This window comes from Perognathus longimembris, chromosome 2 (genome assembly GCF_023159225.1).
Source record: "Perognathus longimembris pacificus isolate PPM17 chromosome 2, ASM2315922v1, whole genome shotgun sequence".
Classification (NCBI taxonomy): Eukaryota; Metazoa; Chordata; class Mammalia; order Rodentia; family Heteromyidae; genus Perognathus; species Perognathus longimembris.
In genome coordinates, this window is record NC_063162.1 from 74875944 (window position 1) to 74893542 (window position 17599).

General features: G+C 46.2%; 1 protein-coding gene across 5 annotated transcripts in view; it reads left to right on the forward strand.

Moving 5' to 3' along the window:
- Positions 1-17599, forward strand: part of Pde1c (phosphodiesterase 1C) — a 278713-nt gene that overhangs the window by 68412 nt on the left and 192702 nt on the right. The window lies entirely within an intron of this gene.

Below are 17599 nucleotides of genomic sequence, written 5' to 3' on the forward strand. Positions count from 1 at the left end.
CCAATTCCAGATGTCAAAGATCTAGGAGGAAAATTGCATTATGGCCTCTAGGGCTTGGAGACTTCGGGAGAGTGTCAGAACGGAAGATGGTTCTTCTGACCACCAGGGGGCAGATGTTCCTCTAGGGAGGTTGGAGATGGGCCCTCTGACTGCAGTTCTGGCCCTCTCAACCACCTTGCCGTGTGTGTGTTTGTGTGTGTGTGTGTGTGTGTGTGTGTCTGGAGATTTTCACATGTGATCGTTAACATGCTACACCAGGTCCGGGACACCCAGCCATCAGCCCTCACTCTCAAACAAGACCCAAATGTCAATAAGCCTGAAGGAAAAAATTATTAGGAAGTCTCTTCTTGAACCGCTTCTGCTGAAGTACTCCCAGGCCTGCAGGCTTGAGGATCATCCTCCATCCTGCTCTGCTTCCTGTCACCTGCCAAGACCCCGGTCCTAGTCCTGGCGGCACTTCCTTCTACCATCTCTCCTCACACCTGATCTTAGTCAGCACTATGCCAGCTAATAAAAAAGAGAAATAATAAAAAGCTTATTATTTTATATTAATGAAGAGAGAGAGACATAAGTGCTCTATCACTTGAGGCCCTGAGTTCAAATCCTAGTACCATAGACAGAGAAGAAAGAGAGGGATTGAGACAGAAGGACAGACAGACAGACACACTGGAAGAGGCCCTGAAGTCCTGGAAGCCACAGCAGGTGGCGTTGTGCCCTCATCTCCTTGTCTGCTCTGCTGTTCCCCCAGTTTATTAGGGCAGAGGGCTTGTCCTTGTCACTCAGCAGGGACTAGACACTGTGGTATGGGGTCATAACCCAGAGAAGAAGAGGAAAATGGAGCCTTTTAATGTTCTTTGCAATGAACTAATCTTCCTCAGGAGATGCTGGTTTACTGAGTACAATGGAGACACTCTATATTTGAAGTCAACTAGGAGCCTCACATGTGGATTTTGAGCCCTCAATGCTTAATCTCCATTCCTTTTCTGACCTCCATCTGCACAGCCTTTTTTTCAGACAAGCTCTTACTGTGTCTAGACTGGCCTTGAACCGACTCTCCTCCTACCTTGGCCTCCTGTGCACTGGCTTGCAGGTGCACACCACTCTATTTGGCTTGATTTAGTTACTTTGAGTGAAATTCTCATTTATTCTGGCATCCCCTCTCCCCAGTGCCTCTACAAAATGGGGTCTGCATTGGTGAGGCTCTGGTGGCCCCAAAGGTAGAGTCCCCTGGCACCTTCTGCTGGCCTCTCCCAGTGTCCAGGCAGTGCCCAGTACCCATCTAAGGGTCTGGACCAGATGGCCAAGGCTTCAGCCCTGGTTCCTTCCTTGCTATGTCAGTCCATTGTGAATTCCCCAGTCGTGACGCCAGGTGGGAGCTGAGGTTTGGCTGGAGGAGCTTGTGGGAGACTGGGGCCTGTCCAAACCACACAGGGCCTAAGGGACCACGGGAAAAGGGAAAGCCTGCTGCCTTCCCTTCTCTTGATCCTCCCACATGGGAGTGGATGCAGCAGAGAGAAAAGGAGCACAATCTCGCTGATCTCAGATAGCACCACCTCTGTACCTACCATTCTCCTTCCTAGACCCCCAGCCAGAGGCTGCAACTTAGGACTTCCCACATCTTCTGCTTCATCACCATCATCTCCAACTGCTCCCCCTGCACCTCCCCCCTGTACCAGGCCTGGAGCTAAGTCTCAATGGAGGCTGAAGTAGAGACAGATTGGCCTAGTGGCTTGGGACTCCGTGCTGGGAAACAACTCAGAGCTACCATATGTCACCCCAGAAGCTTTCCACCACAAATGACATCACTGCATTTGTTTTGTGAGGAAATTGAGATGCCTTAAATAAGAATTGAGTCATTTCTCTCCCTGCTCCCCTGCAAAGCTCTGCTCTGTGAGACATAAATCTGGATATTCCTTGATCAGTGAATGACCCCTTCTACACATCCTGCTCCCATTATTCACTGCCCCATATCGACTGCCCCATTATCCACCACCCCAATTAACTACTGCCCGATATTCTCCTTCCCCATTATCCACCTCTCTCATTATCCACCACTCCCATTATCTATCACCTCCATTATCCACTGCTTGATATCCACCAACCCATTATCCACCCCCCATTATGCACCACACCCATTATCCACCGGCCACTGGCCCCACTATCTGCCGTAGGTAGAAAGGTAACTATGTATCATATATATAATAGTACATCTACCTATCTACATACTTAGTGGAGAAATATTTATCTAGATAAATATTTAAATATATCTAGATAAATATTAAAAACATATATCTAGGTATATATTTTCTCCTGCTAAGTTATAGGATTGGGAGTAAATTTCTCCTATGCATATAACACTCAGATGAAGGTATCCTGAATCATCTTGGAGTTGGACAACTGCACAGGGGATTGATTCCCTGTGAGGCTATGGGGTCTAGAGGAGGGCAGGGAGAGTTTGGGGAGGAACTGGAGAAAATGAACTGGAACGGAGTCCATATTGTAAATGACTTCTAAATGCATGAGCAGTTAAGGGTCATTGGCAGGTGGCTCTGTTATCTCTAGACTGTTCATTGATTACTGCCAAGTGTGCTGGCAGTGGTTGGGCAGGAAAATTACCTCTAGGTTCTGGAGCTGCTAGGTTGGGCTAACTAGCACTGCTATTTTCAAGAATGTTGCAGATGCGCTTGTTCATTAGAAGAGGTGATAACTCCAGCCTGGCAGAGAGCTTTAAGAACTTGAAGGTTGAAAAAAAAAAAAAAAGAACTTGAAGGTGAATGTTTTGCAGCCTGACCCATAGCACAACTCACTCTGCAAACTCACACCTGGGAAGATGTGATGTAAGCAGCCATCTTGGCCCTTGGATCCGAAACTATACCTGGATTTACTCAATGTTCTCTTTCTTTGAAAATAGCTCAGGTTTTGAATAAGGAAAGTTAAGTGTGCAGATTTTGGGCTTATAATTGTTTGCTTAGGTGTTTGTATAATATCCTACTCATTATTTTATCCTTAAATATGGCTGCCCAACTCAGGGTTGTGTTTCCTTGTTTGTTAAACCTCCCAGAACAGCATGCAATCCAGTGATAATATGTAATTTTAGGCTGTTATAGGGCCTATAGTTAAGAAATCATTTTGCATTTGTTTGTTTGTTTTGCAAAGCAAACTATTTTGGGAATATTTAAATTTCTAGAATCACTGCAAGGCTAACAGAATTAATCACTACCTGATCCTTAGAATCAATTTTTGTCATTTGCTACACTTGCTGTAGATGTAGCATCTACCTGGCCATTTCCTTTTTCTGAACCTCTGACCCTAAGCTGTAGATAGATTTCAATTGAGTCTCTTGAGAGCAAAGCCATTTCCTTACGGTGAAATCATCACCATCAATGTTTATGTAATGCTGTTTACCGAGTACAGTGCATGCACAGATTTCACCCAATGCCCCATTCCTAGCATCCTCCTCTTCTAGTCTAGGCTCCAGGGTGCAGAGTTATTACGATGTGGATTTTGCCCTCCTTGTTGCTCACCTTCCCTTTGTCCTGAGATATTGGCACACAGTGCTGTTTTGTTGTGCAGAATGCTTCCGAGTTTGACTTTATCTGATAGCTGCCTTGTGAATCCTCATGTCTTCTATTTTATCAGGAATACAGCATAAGGGACCTGGCTCTTTGCCAGTGCAACTATAAGGAGGAAGATGATGGGTGTGTCCTAGCATGTGGATGGTGGTGTGTCCTAGCATGTGGATGATGGTGTGTTCTAGCATGTAGATGATGGTGTGACATAGCATGTGGATGGTGGGTGTCCTAGTATGTGGATGGTGGGTGTGTCTTAGCATGTGGATGGTGGGTGTGACCTAGCATGGATGGTGGTGTGTTCTAGCATGTGGATGGTGGGTATGTCCTAGCATGTGGATGGTGGTGTGTTCTAGCATGTGGATGGTAGGTGTCCTAGTATGTAGATGGTGGGTGTGTCTTAGCATGTGGATGGTGGTATGTCCTAGCATGTGGATGATGGTGTGTTCTAGCATGTAGATGATGGTGTGTTCTAGCATGTGGATGGTGGGTTTGTCCTAGCATGTGGATGATGGGTGTGTCCTAGCATGTGGGTGGTAGTGTGTCCTAGCACATGGATGGTGTGTTTCCTAGCATGTGGATGGTGGTGTGACCTAGTACTGTGGATGCTGACTTTGGACATTGGTTGTTTTCCCCTAATTTGTCTGTGGCAAAAGAGCCTTCTCTCCCCTTCTCCCTTCTGTAATGAGCTGATACAGAGTGAGCTACTCTGAGTCTCAAAGCCACTTTTTTTTTCCAGAAAACTGGTCAAGGGTCTAGCATTACTTGCTGATCCTTATAACTGACTCTTGTTCCGGCCTCCCCGACTTAGTAGGAGTGCTTGACTGTGGTCCGGAGCTTTCCCTTCGCTCCCTCCAATCTTCATGTCAGAATCCGTGTGGGTTCTGATTTCTTCTTTCAGATCAAAGACCCCATTTTTATTTAGCTTTACAGCAGATAATGGGCACCTAGATAGCTTGTTGTAGGGGTCAGAGGCCAGGAGTTTCAGCCCAGCCTTTGCTGTCCATCTGTCCTCTGGTTTTGGACAAGTTGGTCTGATGTAATTTGTGAATGGGATCAGTAGTATATACTTCCCAATACTGTGAAAATGAGATAAGGTGTTACAAGATGTAAAGCACAGGCTGGAAGTGTGGCTCCAGTGGTAGAACATCAGTTGTAAGATATAAGGCACTCTTTTAGCAATAGTGATGGCAATTGTGTAAAAGTTACAGTGCAAGCATCATTAGTATTGCCCACACATCCTGAAGGATCCCTGGAGATCACTGTCAGCACCCTTGTGAACCATTCCTGGGTTGCACGATGAAGTACAGAGAATTCATAGACATGAAAGAGCAGGTTGTGACCTTGGGCACAGGAGCTTATTTCAGGTAGGAAGCTGTCCCCTCCACTTGTCTCACAGACCTTGCTGCCTGTAGCCTGTCCTCCTCCCATCTGCCCACATCCTGCCACCACCACTGGTGTCTTTTGAGAATAAGGCAGATTTAATCATTTAATACCCTCCAGTAGCTCTCCATCACCTCAGCACTGGGAGACAGTGTGGGACCAAAGTAATTTGTTACTACTAACAATTAGCAAGCAGAAGTCTGTGAATAATTTATTCTCTTTTTGTTTTACTCTTCAAGGTTCTCTGCGCCATCACCACCTCGTGTGGGAGGGCAGGGGTGGAATTAAATCCCAGTGTGGAAAGTGGTGGATGGCTGGGTATGCCCAGGGTGGTGTCACCCATCATTGTGCTGTGGGAGGTCGGCCAGGAACCATGAAGTCCAGCACCTTCTGTGTTTCATAGAGATCCAGTGTCTGGGGCCTGCTTTGCTTTGATTCTTTTCCTCCCTGCTGTGGTCATTCTCATCTCATGCTCAGTTCTATTTATACCTGGGGATGGGACATTTATTTCTTACCCAGAATGCATTGTTCCTTACTGTAGTCACAACAGCCTGACCTCTCTTTGGATCAATTCTCTTCCTTTACTTTCTAGCCCAGAAGGTATGGGTGAGGTTGGCCTTACCTCTACCACTCAACAGGGCACTGTGTATGTCCCAGAGTGGACCAGAAGAGGAATGGGGCTCCCCCAGCCACACTGACTGGCTGGAGATGGGAAGTCAGTAGCCAGGAGTACTGGGAATTCCTGAGGAAGAGGCACCATGTCTGCATAGGGTGCTGAGCTGACAGGATGCACAGCCAGGATATGAGGGTACTGTTCTGTCCCAGGACAAAGCCTCCAACAGTGGAGCTGGTATAGAGGGCTCTCTTGGTTATATGAACCAAGATAATGCTTGCCTCTCTGCCCACCCATCTTCCTGCCTGCCTGCCCATCTGTCTGTCTGCCTGTCAGTCGGTCTTGCCAGAGTAAGTCATTGTGAGTTCCTTTCCTGTCACTTTCAATCAGAAGCCCTGATTGGCCCTGTTATCACTCCCAGACAACAGTAAGGCTTTGCACATCTGTATTTTTGCTCATGTACTGGAATGTCTGTCTTCTTCTTTCAACCAGCATGACTCTGTCCATCTGTCCAGGTCCAGGTCAGATGTCCTTAAGCACCTTTGCATTTGCCCAAATTGGAATGCATCTCCTCTGTCTGTCCTGTCACCCGGGGTCATGCATGAGTTACACTCAGTGCTGCAGGAGAATTTCCTCTTCTTTTATGGTATGTTCACTTCAGCACTTCGTATTTCAGTGTAAATCTGTAACACTTCACACTACTCCTGTGAGAAACATTATATATTTGTTGAGATGAATTTAGTAGAAAAAGAGATTCAAGGAATGGAGAGAAGAAAAAAGAAGCAAAGAAAAAGTAACAGTAAAACCTTCATCAGGCTGTTTAAAATGTGTCTTAAGGGTGGGCTTTGGGTAAAGGCAGACGGGAAGGACGTGTTGAATAACAAGTTAAACCCACTTAATCTCTTCTTCTGGGAACTCCATGCACTTGACAGCTGCAAAATTGTGGCGGCCCCTGGCCAGGAGGAATTTCACAGAACACATGGGATGGTAAGGAGGGAGACTCAGCCATGACTCCAGTTCTATCTGAGGTACAGAAATCATGCCGTGCCCTGAGAAGCACAGGGACATCAGGTTCTGGAACCTTTGGAGGCTCTGCCCTCCCTTCATTCCTAGGCCAACTTGTCCTGGCCAAGCTGCAGTGGTGGTCTTCCCACCTTTACATAGGTTAGCACAGTCCCATAGTTCTGTTCTACATATGATGCCCTTGCTAACAAAGCTTAAGTACCAAAGGAACTGCTACAAAGCCTTGCTAAGTCGCAAAATGCTACAACAGAGCTGAACCTCTTTCCAGACTCACTTTCAATGCTCATCTTCCTGCCATACTTCAGCTGTGGCCTGCCTGGATAGACCACATCCTTGTGTGGGTTGACTCATTCTCTTAGTCTTCATTGCTTGGATTGATTATGTACTTGTTGGACTGACTCGTTCAGTTAGGGAGATGCTTCAACTGGAAAAAAATAACAAATAAAAATTGTTCCTGTGCCAACATTTAGGAGTTGTCATTCTAAACTACTTGTCAGGGCATCTGTGTGAACTGGGATTTGTGACTCTCACAATGCTTACATTTGCAATGTGAGTTTAAATTGATTCATTTGTAGTTCATTTAGTGCCTGCTCATTTATGCCAGAAGAGCCTCCCACTTTAGGTATTCAGGAAATGATATTCCCTGACCTTGTTATTTCCTCTCTTGTCCTAGGAGCCCAGAGCTGTGAGTTCTATACCCTCCTCAGTCAGAAGATGAGCAAGGAAAGAGGTAGTAAGTTTAAATAATTAAAAATCACAAGTTGTCAGTGTCTTGAATGAAGCTTTGAAGGGAGAATGCTGGCTCACCTGAATTTGGATGATTTAATAATCTATGGAATTATTAATGATAATCACTTTATATTGGAATATCCCTTTCATATTTGCTACCCCTTTAATCTTTTAGAACAATCTTGTAAAACCATTCCAATGTCCCTATCTTTCAGACTGGAAGACACTAGATTATGACTCTGTGGTACCTTCATCTGGGGTAATTTTTTTCTAAATAGAATAAAAATTTGGCTTAAGGCAATTCTCACTAAACAGCATAGGCTTCAAAAGGGCATTGAAGTCGAGTTTGAACCAAGGACTCCCAATGGGGAGTTCAGAGTTATTTGTATTTTCCCCAGCTGCCTCTCTTTGTTCTCCACTGTACCTTTGTACTTTGGTTCATTGCTAGAGGTGATTGACAAATGGCTACAATGCACTCCCATTGAAGTTGAGAGACCCAAAGTTAACGTACTCCGTTCATAAGTGATCATGTGAGAAGAACTAAGAGGTGTGGTCAGTGACGATGGGCTCTCCTCATCAATGGAGATGCAAACATTTGGAGATGGATGAAAGCCTCCTGTTACTATAGCAACACCTCCATGTCCACTCTGTGATGGCAGTAAAGTGGGCTGCAGGGTGAGAGGAAGCGAGGTGAAGTCCCTGGACAGACACAACTCTTCTCTCTCATGTATTCTGTTAAAGTGCCTGACTGGAACATTTTTTTCAAGGAGGGAGACAACATTTGAATATATCACATAAAATTGGAAGACAGGCATTGGAACAGAGCATGATGGTGGGCTTTTTTCATTATTTAATTCGATGACAAACAGTCTTGGTCACCAGCCACCCCTCTGCTTTTGCAGGGGACAGAGGAGCTAGGACAGCTGGCTAGAAGGTCATCTCTCCCTGGGATCATTATTCCATCTGTGGGTCTTTACTCAGCAGTGGCTGCCACTGGCCCTTTCCTAGACAACATCCAGACTGCTCCCTAGTCATGGTGACATCTCAGCAAAGCATATGACATGTGTTCATTTGATCATGCTTCCCTGAAAACAATGCATAAACTCAGGGTGCCTCCAGCCCAGCTGATGCTTCTCTTGCTGGCCTGTCAGAAAGAAGTGGTGGGCTGGGGCGTGTCCTGGTTTATTTTTAGAGTGTGGGGATTGCTTGCTACGCATCTTTGCTTGCAGTGTGAAGCCTGGCTCTTGGATACACACCATGATTCATAATGCAAACAGTGCAGAGCCGTTCTCAGCATCTCCATTTCATAGCAGCACTGTGATGTTCTCGTACCTCATCTGGGCCACTGAGTGCAGGAATGAAATGAATGATGCATGAATGTATGACTGAACGAATGGATGCTCAGGTGACTCTGGGAGTTAGAGGTGAATATGGAAAGGTGATACAGTGCTAGTTTAAAGAGGAAGTCTCTTGGGTATGATTGCTTTCTTGTTTTCTATTAAGAATGGCTAATGTTAAGCAACACAAAGCTACTCACAATTAAACCAGTGAACTCTGTGTGCTTTTCCGATGTAAGCAGTGGTTTTGAGAGGAGTGAGGTGTCTGAGCCTCTTTCAGGTGCCCGTGTCCTCTGTAATTACAATGCCATGGAGATATATCTTAACATGGATGGAGCTGATGCTATGTAGCTATGTAGCGTCAGCTCCATCTATGTGGATAGCATTTTGGTAGCTCTGGTCTTGGCCTTGGTTGATGCAAGCCTGTTTTGACCTTGGTCTCTTGGTAGATTGATGTTCATTTCTTAGCCAGAATGAGCCATTTGCTAGCATTTTGAAATCCAAGTGTGAGTGGATCATATGAAGCCATTTTGGCCATTGGTTCCTGTGAACTTACTATACACCAACACTATTAACCTCATGGTGGAGATGATTATGATGTTTTGTGGCAATTTTCTGGTAAAAGGCGAGGGCCTCAGTCAGGAGGATTGACAGGGACTTTTTATGTTGAGAAGTACTTGACAATGTTTGTAGTGTCTCTCTCATGTACACACATATGTGTTCCCCATATTCGGTGAATTGACCAGTCGCTTTCACTCAACATTTTCCCCTTGACCTTAAAAACAAAACCAAATCCTTCTGATACTTTAGATGGAAAGAAAAGTTGACCATGTCAAGAGATGTGGAATTTTCAAGGTTGTTTTTCTGCTGAGCGGCTGGTGATAACCAAGTCCAGGGGTGGTTTCTGCCCTTTATATAAGCCACTGGCTTTGAGGAGCCAGGAGCAAGGAGTTTTGTGCAGTTGACAACAAATTCCCCATGCAGTCCAGGAAGTCACCATGCAGTGGGAGGAGCTAACACTGCCAGAGAACTTGTCCAGAGGTATGGCGGGAGCATTGGGAGGAGACAGCTTTGTGATGATGGAAGGTGTGAGCTGTGTGGGTCTGTTAACTCTGCATTCCCGACCAAGGCCTGAGTAGGAGCACAATCACCTCAGGGTGTGGACCAGGCTTGAGGCTTCCTGACACCCTCCCTCTCCTGCTTTTCTCCACACTCTCTCAGCCTTTCTAAGGTGACAGCACTGTCTTCATTCCCCAGCTCCATTCTTTCCTTTCACCCCAGGTGGTCGAAGAGGAGAGGAAACCTCAGGTGGCAGAAAAGTTCTGGCACCTTCTCTTTTACTATTTTACATATGTATGTGAGATTATGAGTGGGCTCCCTGCTGTTTAGGAGGCTCATTAAGGTGTTTACTCTGCATAAATCTGACAGACCTCCATGGTCCTACATGCGCAATTCAGCAGAGGTAGCAGAGGTGGGCTCCATGGCTCCTTCCCTGAAGACAGCAGTGTAATTGTCTTATGAGCACATTTGGGGGCATCTGTTGGCAATGAGACAGCTTCAGTTCTGTGCTGGGAGGGAGAAATGCACCTGAAACCTCCTACAAATGGAATAGCTTATGTGAGCCCCATAGCCATACACGTGCAGAAATAAAAGAGGAAATGAGTTGGCTGAGGTGATGCTAATCAGAGGATCAACTGGCGTTTTACAGCACCCTGCGGTCTGTGCCAAGGCAGAGGTCACAAGCAAGGACAACTTTGGATCCCAGATTAGTGCTTTCCTTAGGTAGTTTGAGGCCACATCTCAACCAATGGCTGGGCTCACTGGTACACGCGTCTGTCTTCCCAGCCACAGGGAGAAGCATGGATAGGAGGATAGAGGTCCAGGTTGGCCCAAGCAAAAAGTAAGAACCTATCTCAAAAAAAGAGTAGCTCAAGTGACAGTGATCCTGCCTAGTAAATGTGAGGACTTGAATTCAAACTCCAGTACTGCTTCCCCTCCTCCCCCAAGAAGAAATGAAAAATAACTCCTCAAGGACTATTACAAAATGGTAAGGGATTGGTGGAGTTTGAATAGGAAACTCTGTACTGCTCACCCCCCCTAGACTTTGTCTAGGCCAGTTACTCCCTGGCAGGGGTACAGCTTTACTTCCCAGGGTAACTGACTATGTCTAGAGACATCTGGGCTGTCTCACACCTGTAGTGCACGGCACACCTACAACTGCTCGTGCTGAGGGCCTGAGACCTGACTTAGAGCTAGTGGATGGGCTCACGGTGATTAAAAAAATAAAATTAGCATATGCTTAGAACTAATGAATAAGGATGTAAAACAAACTGGGTGCTGGTGGCTTATAATTGTAATCATAGCTACTCAGGAGGCTGAGATCTGAGGATCAAGGTTGGAAGCCAACCAGGTAGGAAAGTCCATGAGCTTTTTTTTTTTTTTTTTTTTTTTTGCCAGTCCTAGGGCTTGAACTCAGGGCCTGGACACTGTCCCTGGCTGCTTTTCTGAGGTTTTTTTTTTGGCCAGTCCTTGGGGCTTGAACTCAGGGCTTGAGCATTGTCCCTCAGCTTCGTTTTTTGCTGAAAGCTAACACTCTACCACTCCTTTACTTTTTATGTGGTGCTGAGGAATTAAACCCAGGGCTTTGTGCATGCTAGGCAAGTACTCTACCACTAAGCTACATTCCCAGCCCTCCATGAGCTTTTTATCTCCAATTAATCACCACTTCTGAATACCAAAATTGAGAGACACTGGGTAAAAAAAGACAAACAACTACAATAGTAATACTTGCAAAACTGTTTGGTGTAAGTGAACTGAACACCTCAGGGGGGGAAAGGGTAAGGGGGAGGGGGGAGGGGGGTATGAGGGACAAGGTAACAAACAGTACAAGAAATGTATCCAATGCCTAACGTATGAAACTGTAACCTCTCTGTACATCAGTTTGATAATAAAAATTTGAAAAAAAAATAAAAAGAAGTGAAGCTGTGACTCAAGGATGCTAACTAAACCTTGAGCAAAAACACTCAGGGACAGTGCCCAGGCCCTGAGCTCAAACCCCTGGACTGACACACAGAAAACAAGCAAACTAACAAAAAGCAATCTGTCCTGGTTGTGGGTACTTGGCAGGGAGGAGGAGTGGAGAGGATGAAAGAGGGTGAATATTTAAAGTATTTAAAACACTAAGTGTACATGTATGAGAATGGAACGATGGAACTTGCTGTGATTGGTTTGGGTTGGAGGTGAGGTGTCTGATCAAGGTGGCTTATATAAAAACATCAGAATGAAACACCTTTGTACCACTAATTGATGCCAACAGAAATGTGGAAAAAATTAACAACTCCCCCTAAAAGAAATATGTAAATAAGAAATGGAATCCACAGTATTTGAATCTTTCCCTTCTACCCAGATTTCAACACCAATGTCCCTGATCTACCTGCTTGTTGTGAGGCCCGTGTGTGATCCTTTTCATCGTGGTTCGCTACAATTTAAATATCTCCGTTTTCAAATATTTAGTTTTCTTTTCGGCTGTCACAAACAGCCCTGCGAGGAGACTTCTCACACATAAATATTTATGTGTTTTGTTCATTCTGCAGCTCCGTGACTCACCCGGAGCCTGGGGAGGACAGGGCGTCAGTAAAAGTCACTCCCGGCTGGGCTGAGCTGCTCCGACTCAGCACCCACAGCGAAGGCAGGACTGTGGCCAGTTCCTCTGGCTGCTAGGCCTGTTTTACCTCCAGTCCTGCAGTGAAGTCCAGATGACTCAGAAAATGGAATGCCAGGGTGAGGCTGAGTGGAGGAAGGCAGGAAACCTTGGCATAGGAGCCAGGTGCAGCACCGAGAGACTTGGATGGCCCCACTTGCAGGCGTGGGTCTGGAGCAGGGACCCAGCAGGAGGCTGGGAAGGAGGGCTGCACAGAAATACCAGTCAGGACCCAAGTTGGTCTCCTCTGCTTGGTTCGTGCTAAGGCCTAGGGAGCGTTGAGCAGATTTTCAATGTCATGATCGTTCATGCTGCATATGTGCATGTCAGAAGAAAGAAGGGACAGCTGATGCAAGCCATGGTATGTGACAAGTGCTAGAAAGTGCCAAGGGAAAGGGCTGATGTGTCTTGCATCACAGAGGCTGAAGGGCAGTCACCTTCAAAGTGAATGTTTTTCCTCTGTACTGCATTGCATTGCATGGATTTATTTTTCTCTCCAGGTTCTTATTTTCCTTTTGCTTTGAACTTTGATCATACTTGACACTCACTGTCTATCCATCATATTCAGGAGCATTAAAAGCTACTGGCCTGCCCTGTCTGTGTGAGCGGTCTTTCTCATAGGGGAGAGGGTAACATTTTAGCAGGTCTCTTATTAGAGAGGCACATGATAGTGTTTTCTCTGGAATTCCATAGTTTCTTTTCTTTCTTTTTTTTTTTTTTTGGCCATTCCTGGGGCTTGGACTCGGCCTGAGCACTGTCCCTGGCTTCTTTTTGCTAAAGGCTAGCACTCTGTCACTTGAGCCACAGCACCACTTCTGGCCATTTTCTATATATGTGGTGCTGGGAAATCGAACCCAGTGCTTCATGTATGTGAGGCAAGCACTCTTGCCACCAGACCATATTCCCAGCCCTTCCATAGTTTCTTAAAGAGAAGAATCTTCTGGTCTCCTACCTGGCACACATGCGTGAGAGGGTGGGAGATCTTCAGTCTGGCTGCCAGCAGCCTGCACTGGTGAAGCAGGCTGAGACCCCTCAGCTTCGTCCTCACCCCTGGGCTCTTCCAGTCTTGGGTCTCCCCATAGCAGTGCAGGCTGCGTGGACTCACTTCTGGCTCACAGCAGCACCGCATTCACATCGTGCCCTCCCTACTGCAGAGCAGAGCAGAACCGCTCACGTTTCCCCTCCCCCCTTGCTTCTTTCTCTCCTGTTTCCAAGGATCTCCAGGGCTCTGGTGCCCTTTGACATGGTATCCATTTGTCTGTTTTTATTCCTGTGGCGTTTTGGGTGAGAGAGCTGGGGGGAGAGAGCTGTCCCTAACTCACACGCTTGGGCCGGTGCCTTCAGCTCAGGGGATTCTCCTGCATCTTCAAATCCACCTGAGTGTCCTTATTGAATAAGATGTGGCTTCATGTGGCCTGTAGTGTCTCTCCAATGATATGGAAGCCCCTTTATCCTGACCACTATCAAGGTGCACATCCCACCGTAGCCCTCAGAGCCAGGAGGACTGGCCCACAGGGAAAGGGCAGTTATGGACCAGAGTGTCTTTGGCTTGCCCCTGCTTGGTAGCAGCTGAGAAACCATTTGCTGCCATCAGATGCACCAGGATTCAGAGGCCGAGTGGCAGTCATCTCCAAGGTCATCGTGGCCCCTCTGGTGGCACATCACACTGTGGGAGCAGTGACACTCTGAGCCCTTCAGGAGTGGGCAGTCTCAATCTTCCTAGGTAGGAACATACATAAGGAGCTGGCATTGAATGAGGGGGGTGTGGGGCAGGCTGCTTTATGTAGGTTTGTAACCTCATTCTCATAATGACCCTTGGAGGGTGGTGGTAGTGCCCTGCTCTGTAGAAGAGGAAAACTGCAGGAAATGTTAAAAGGCTTGCTTGTTAAGTGGAAGGATGGGGGTTTGAACCCACATATGTCTAACAGCTCTTCCATAGACCACTGAGATGATGAAGCAAAGAGGGGCCTCTGAGTATATATATGACTTTCTGAAAAGCTAAAGTAAAACATCATCCTCCCTTTTCCCACAACACAGGAGAGCCTCGTGGCCTAGAGTCTCTGTCCCCCATGCAGGTGAAATTCAGAGGACAGCATATGGAGCTGCCACTGGGCAGAGGCTTAAGTTATGGCATTGGTGACTGATGGGGCCACTGGGTTTATTTTTCTATCAGACACAGCAGAATTTAAATCACTTATTTCTGCACATAAGAAATCCTTCTCAGGAACACTGTGGTGAAACTGCCTGAGGTTTGATGAGACAAATAGATATGCTGACTTCCTTCCCACCTTCCTTTCTTCTCTCCCTCTCTCTCATCTTCCCTCTCTCCTCCCTCTCCTTCTTTACTAAGAAAATCCGGAGCTTTGTAGGGCCATTTCCAGCTGTGTGCATAGCACGTTACACACTGTGTAAGATGCAGATAGTCCACAGTGAGGTGTAGGAACCAGGGCTGTGGGAGGCCAAACAGCCACTTCATGTGGGTGTTGTGGTGATGACAGTACGAGGTTGAAGGTCAGAGACCAGTTGGGTTGAGATAGGTTGCAGGAAGAGTCAGAGTGAGCCCAGAGGGAGGGTTAGGATGGGGAGGCAGGAAGGGGCTTCTGAGCTGCCAGAAGAACAGGTGAAAAGGCATGGCAGTGGTGCTCTGGAGAAAGTGAGAATGGCTACACCTCTAAAAGTTGAATGGCTACACCTCTAAAAGTTAGGAGTAACAAGATAGAGGAGCAGGCAGGGGCAGACTCAATATGGGGCCATCTCTGTCCTTGTCTGTCCGTCTGTCTGTCTGTCTTTCTCTTTCCCTCCCTGCATCTCCTTATACAGATGAATCCTGGTCCAGGACAAATACCAGAGCTTAGGCTAGAACAATACTATGTAGCAAGGACCTAGATTATGGGCCTAAGACAGAGTGGGATATTTTCTATAGCACAGGAAAACAATATTCCAAAGCATGTGTAAATTGTGTATTATCATGTGATGGTGGTTATTGTCTTACTCGGTTCTCACAACAGTACTTCAAGACCAATTTAGAGCCAGTTTAGCTTTGAGAGGCAAGATTTGAGGTGTATCTAATCTTAGGTGCATTGAATTCCTGAGCCTGGGTTCATTCTACTATGATGAGAATTGAGAACATGGCAGGGGGGATTTGTAGCCTATTGTGGCAACACTTTATATTCTCCATGGACCTGCCACTAAGGAACAAAATTTTGCTTAGTATATGTTTTGCCATTCTCTGTTAACCCTTTGCCTTTATCTCCTAGTGCCCTCACATGTGGGCTTTGGAACACATTGTCCCAAGTCGCAGTCCCTTCCAGCTTCTGTTGAAGCACTTTGCTCGCTCCTTAAAGCTCAGGCAGCTTCGTGGAGCTGGGTGCAGGGTTACAGTGGGAGAGCAGCATTGACCAGGATGTCCACTGAAGATGGGAATACCTGCAGTCCCCCATGGACTGTGTTTTGGAGGTTAAAGATAATGCATCCTCCAAGTTCAAGCTCTCAGATGGGGCCTGGCTGAGTCACTCGCTTCACATGAATCCACCATTTCTATAAATTAGTTGAGCAATGTCTGTTCTTAGGATCCTGATCAAGAATTCTATGCAGCCTACTATGGTGGGTCACCAGGGCCTGAGTGAGGGGCAGGCACCAGGCTTCAGGGAAGCCAGGATCATTTGGTGCACATGAGCCAGACACGTCTGTGTCTCACATGCTTCTTGTCAGCTGCCTGTGGCTGCCTGCCCTTATTGATAATTTCTATGGCCCTCAAGGGTACTATAAATATCCAAAGGGCCTTTGGCAGAGGACAGGTCCCCACCCCTGTAACTCCAGACAGTGGAGCTGGAGGTCAGACAAGGTTGCTGGGCTGGAGATGAGGGGTGAGAGAGGAGACCAGGCTGGCGGGAAGATGGAGACAGGGCCAAGATAGTGGATCCTGGAGCTACTGCAGGCTCCAGGCTGTCACCTGTGGTCACTCACTGTGGATGGGACCTTGGTTGTCTCTATGGTGGTGGTGCCTGTGGTGGGTTCTTAGACAAAGTGACTAGGAATACCCACAGCACAAGAGACTGGTGAGTTGTCTGGTTAACAGCCTCTTGACTCCTCTGAGGCAGTTTCCTCATCTAGTTCATAGCACACCTTCCCCTCCTCCACAGACATAGCTTCTTAGTTACTCTGAAATAATGGACACAAATTGTTTAGCAATAGAAGAGGAAATTACTTAGCTCCAAGTAGTCAATAAGTCTACACACCCACCACTGTACCTAACACAGTGTCCTGTGCTTCCTTCCTGTTCTTTTTTTAAGAAGTAATTTAATTTTTAGTTTTAAGTAGTTGTACAAAGGAGTTGCCATTCAACAAAGTCATACAGAAATACAATGAATCTTGATCAATGACACCCCTTTCATCATTCTTCCCACCCTTCTGTCAATTTTCTTAGTTTTGTAGGATAAACATTGAGTCTTATGAAAGCATTTCTCCCCTTCCTCTCTTCATTCATTTTCACCCCTCTTCCCTTTTCCACATCCCTTCTTTGCATGCTCATTTCCTAGTGTTTATTTTGTTGGACTGTGAATTAGCCTTTCTAAGGAATTTCATCTTTTAAGTTCTCCCCCAAGTCTACCATATTTTGGTTAGTACATTTGTGTACACTTGAATTCCACCATGTATATTTATATATTTACATATGAATTCTAGCCTCTACATGTAAGAGAAAACATACACCCTTTGTCTCTCTGGGCCTGACTTACTTCACTTAACATGACTTTTTCCAGGTTCTTCTATTTCTTTACAAATGGTATAGTATCATTCTTTCTAATGGCTGAGTAAAATGTTATAGTGTGTGTGTGTGTGTGTGTGTGTGTGTGTGTGTGTGTGTGTGTTACATTTTCTTGATCCATTCATCCACTGAGGGGCATCTGGACTGGTTCCATACTGTGGCTTTGGTGAATAGGGCTGCAGTGAACATGGTTGTGCAGGTGGCTTTTCTGTATTCTGGTTTGTAATCTTTGGATGAATTCCACTCTGGGGTGTTATCCTTCCAGTCTTACAACAAACATCTTGGGGGAATTTGGGGAGGGGAGGATGGAGTAGCTCTGAGCAGGGCCTTTGCACCATGCTGTGCGAGAGTAGCTCCTAAGGGGTGTGTTAGCAAGCTTGCTGGGCTTTGTGCTGGGTGGTATGTCTGTGAGGTCAGGAGCTGGGAACTGGTGCTAGTGGAAGCATTTATACCTTAGGAATCAGCAAAAGCTGCAAACCA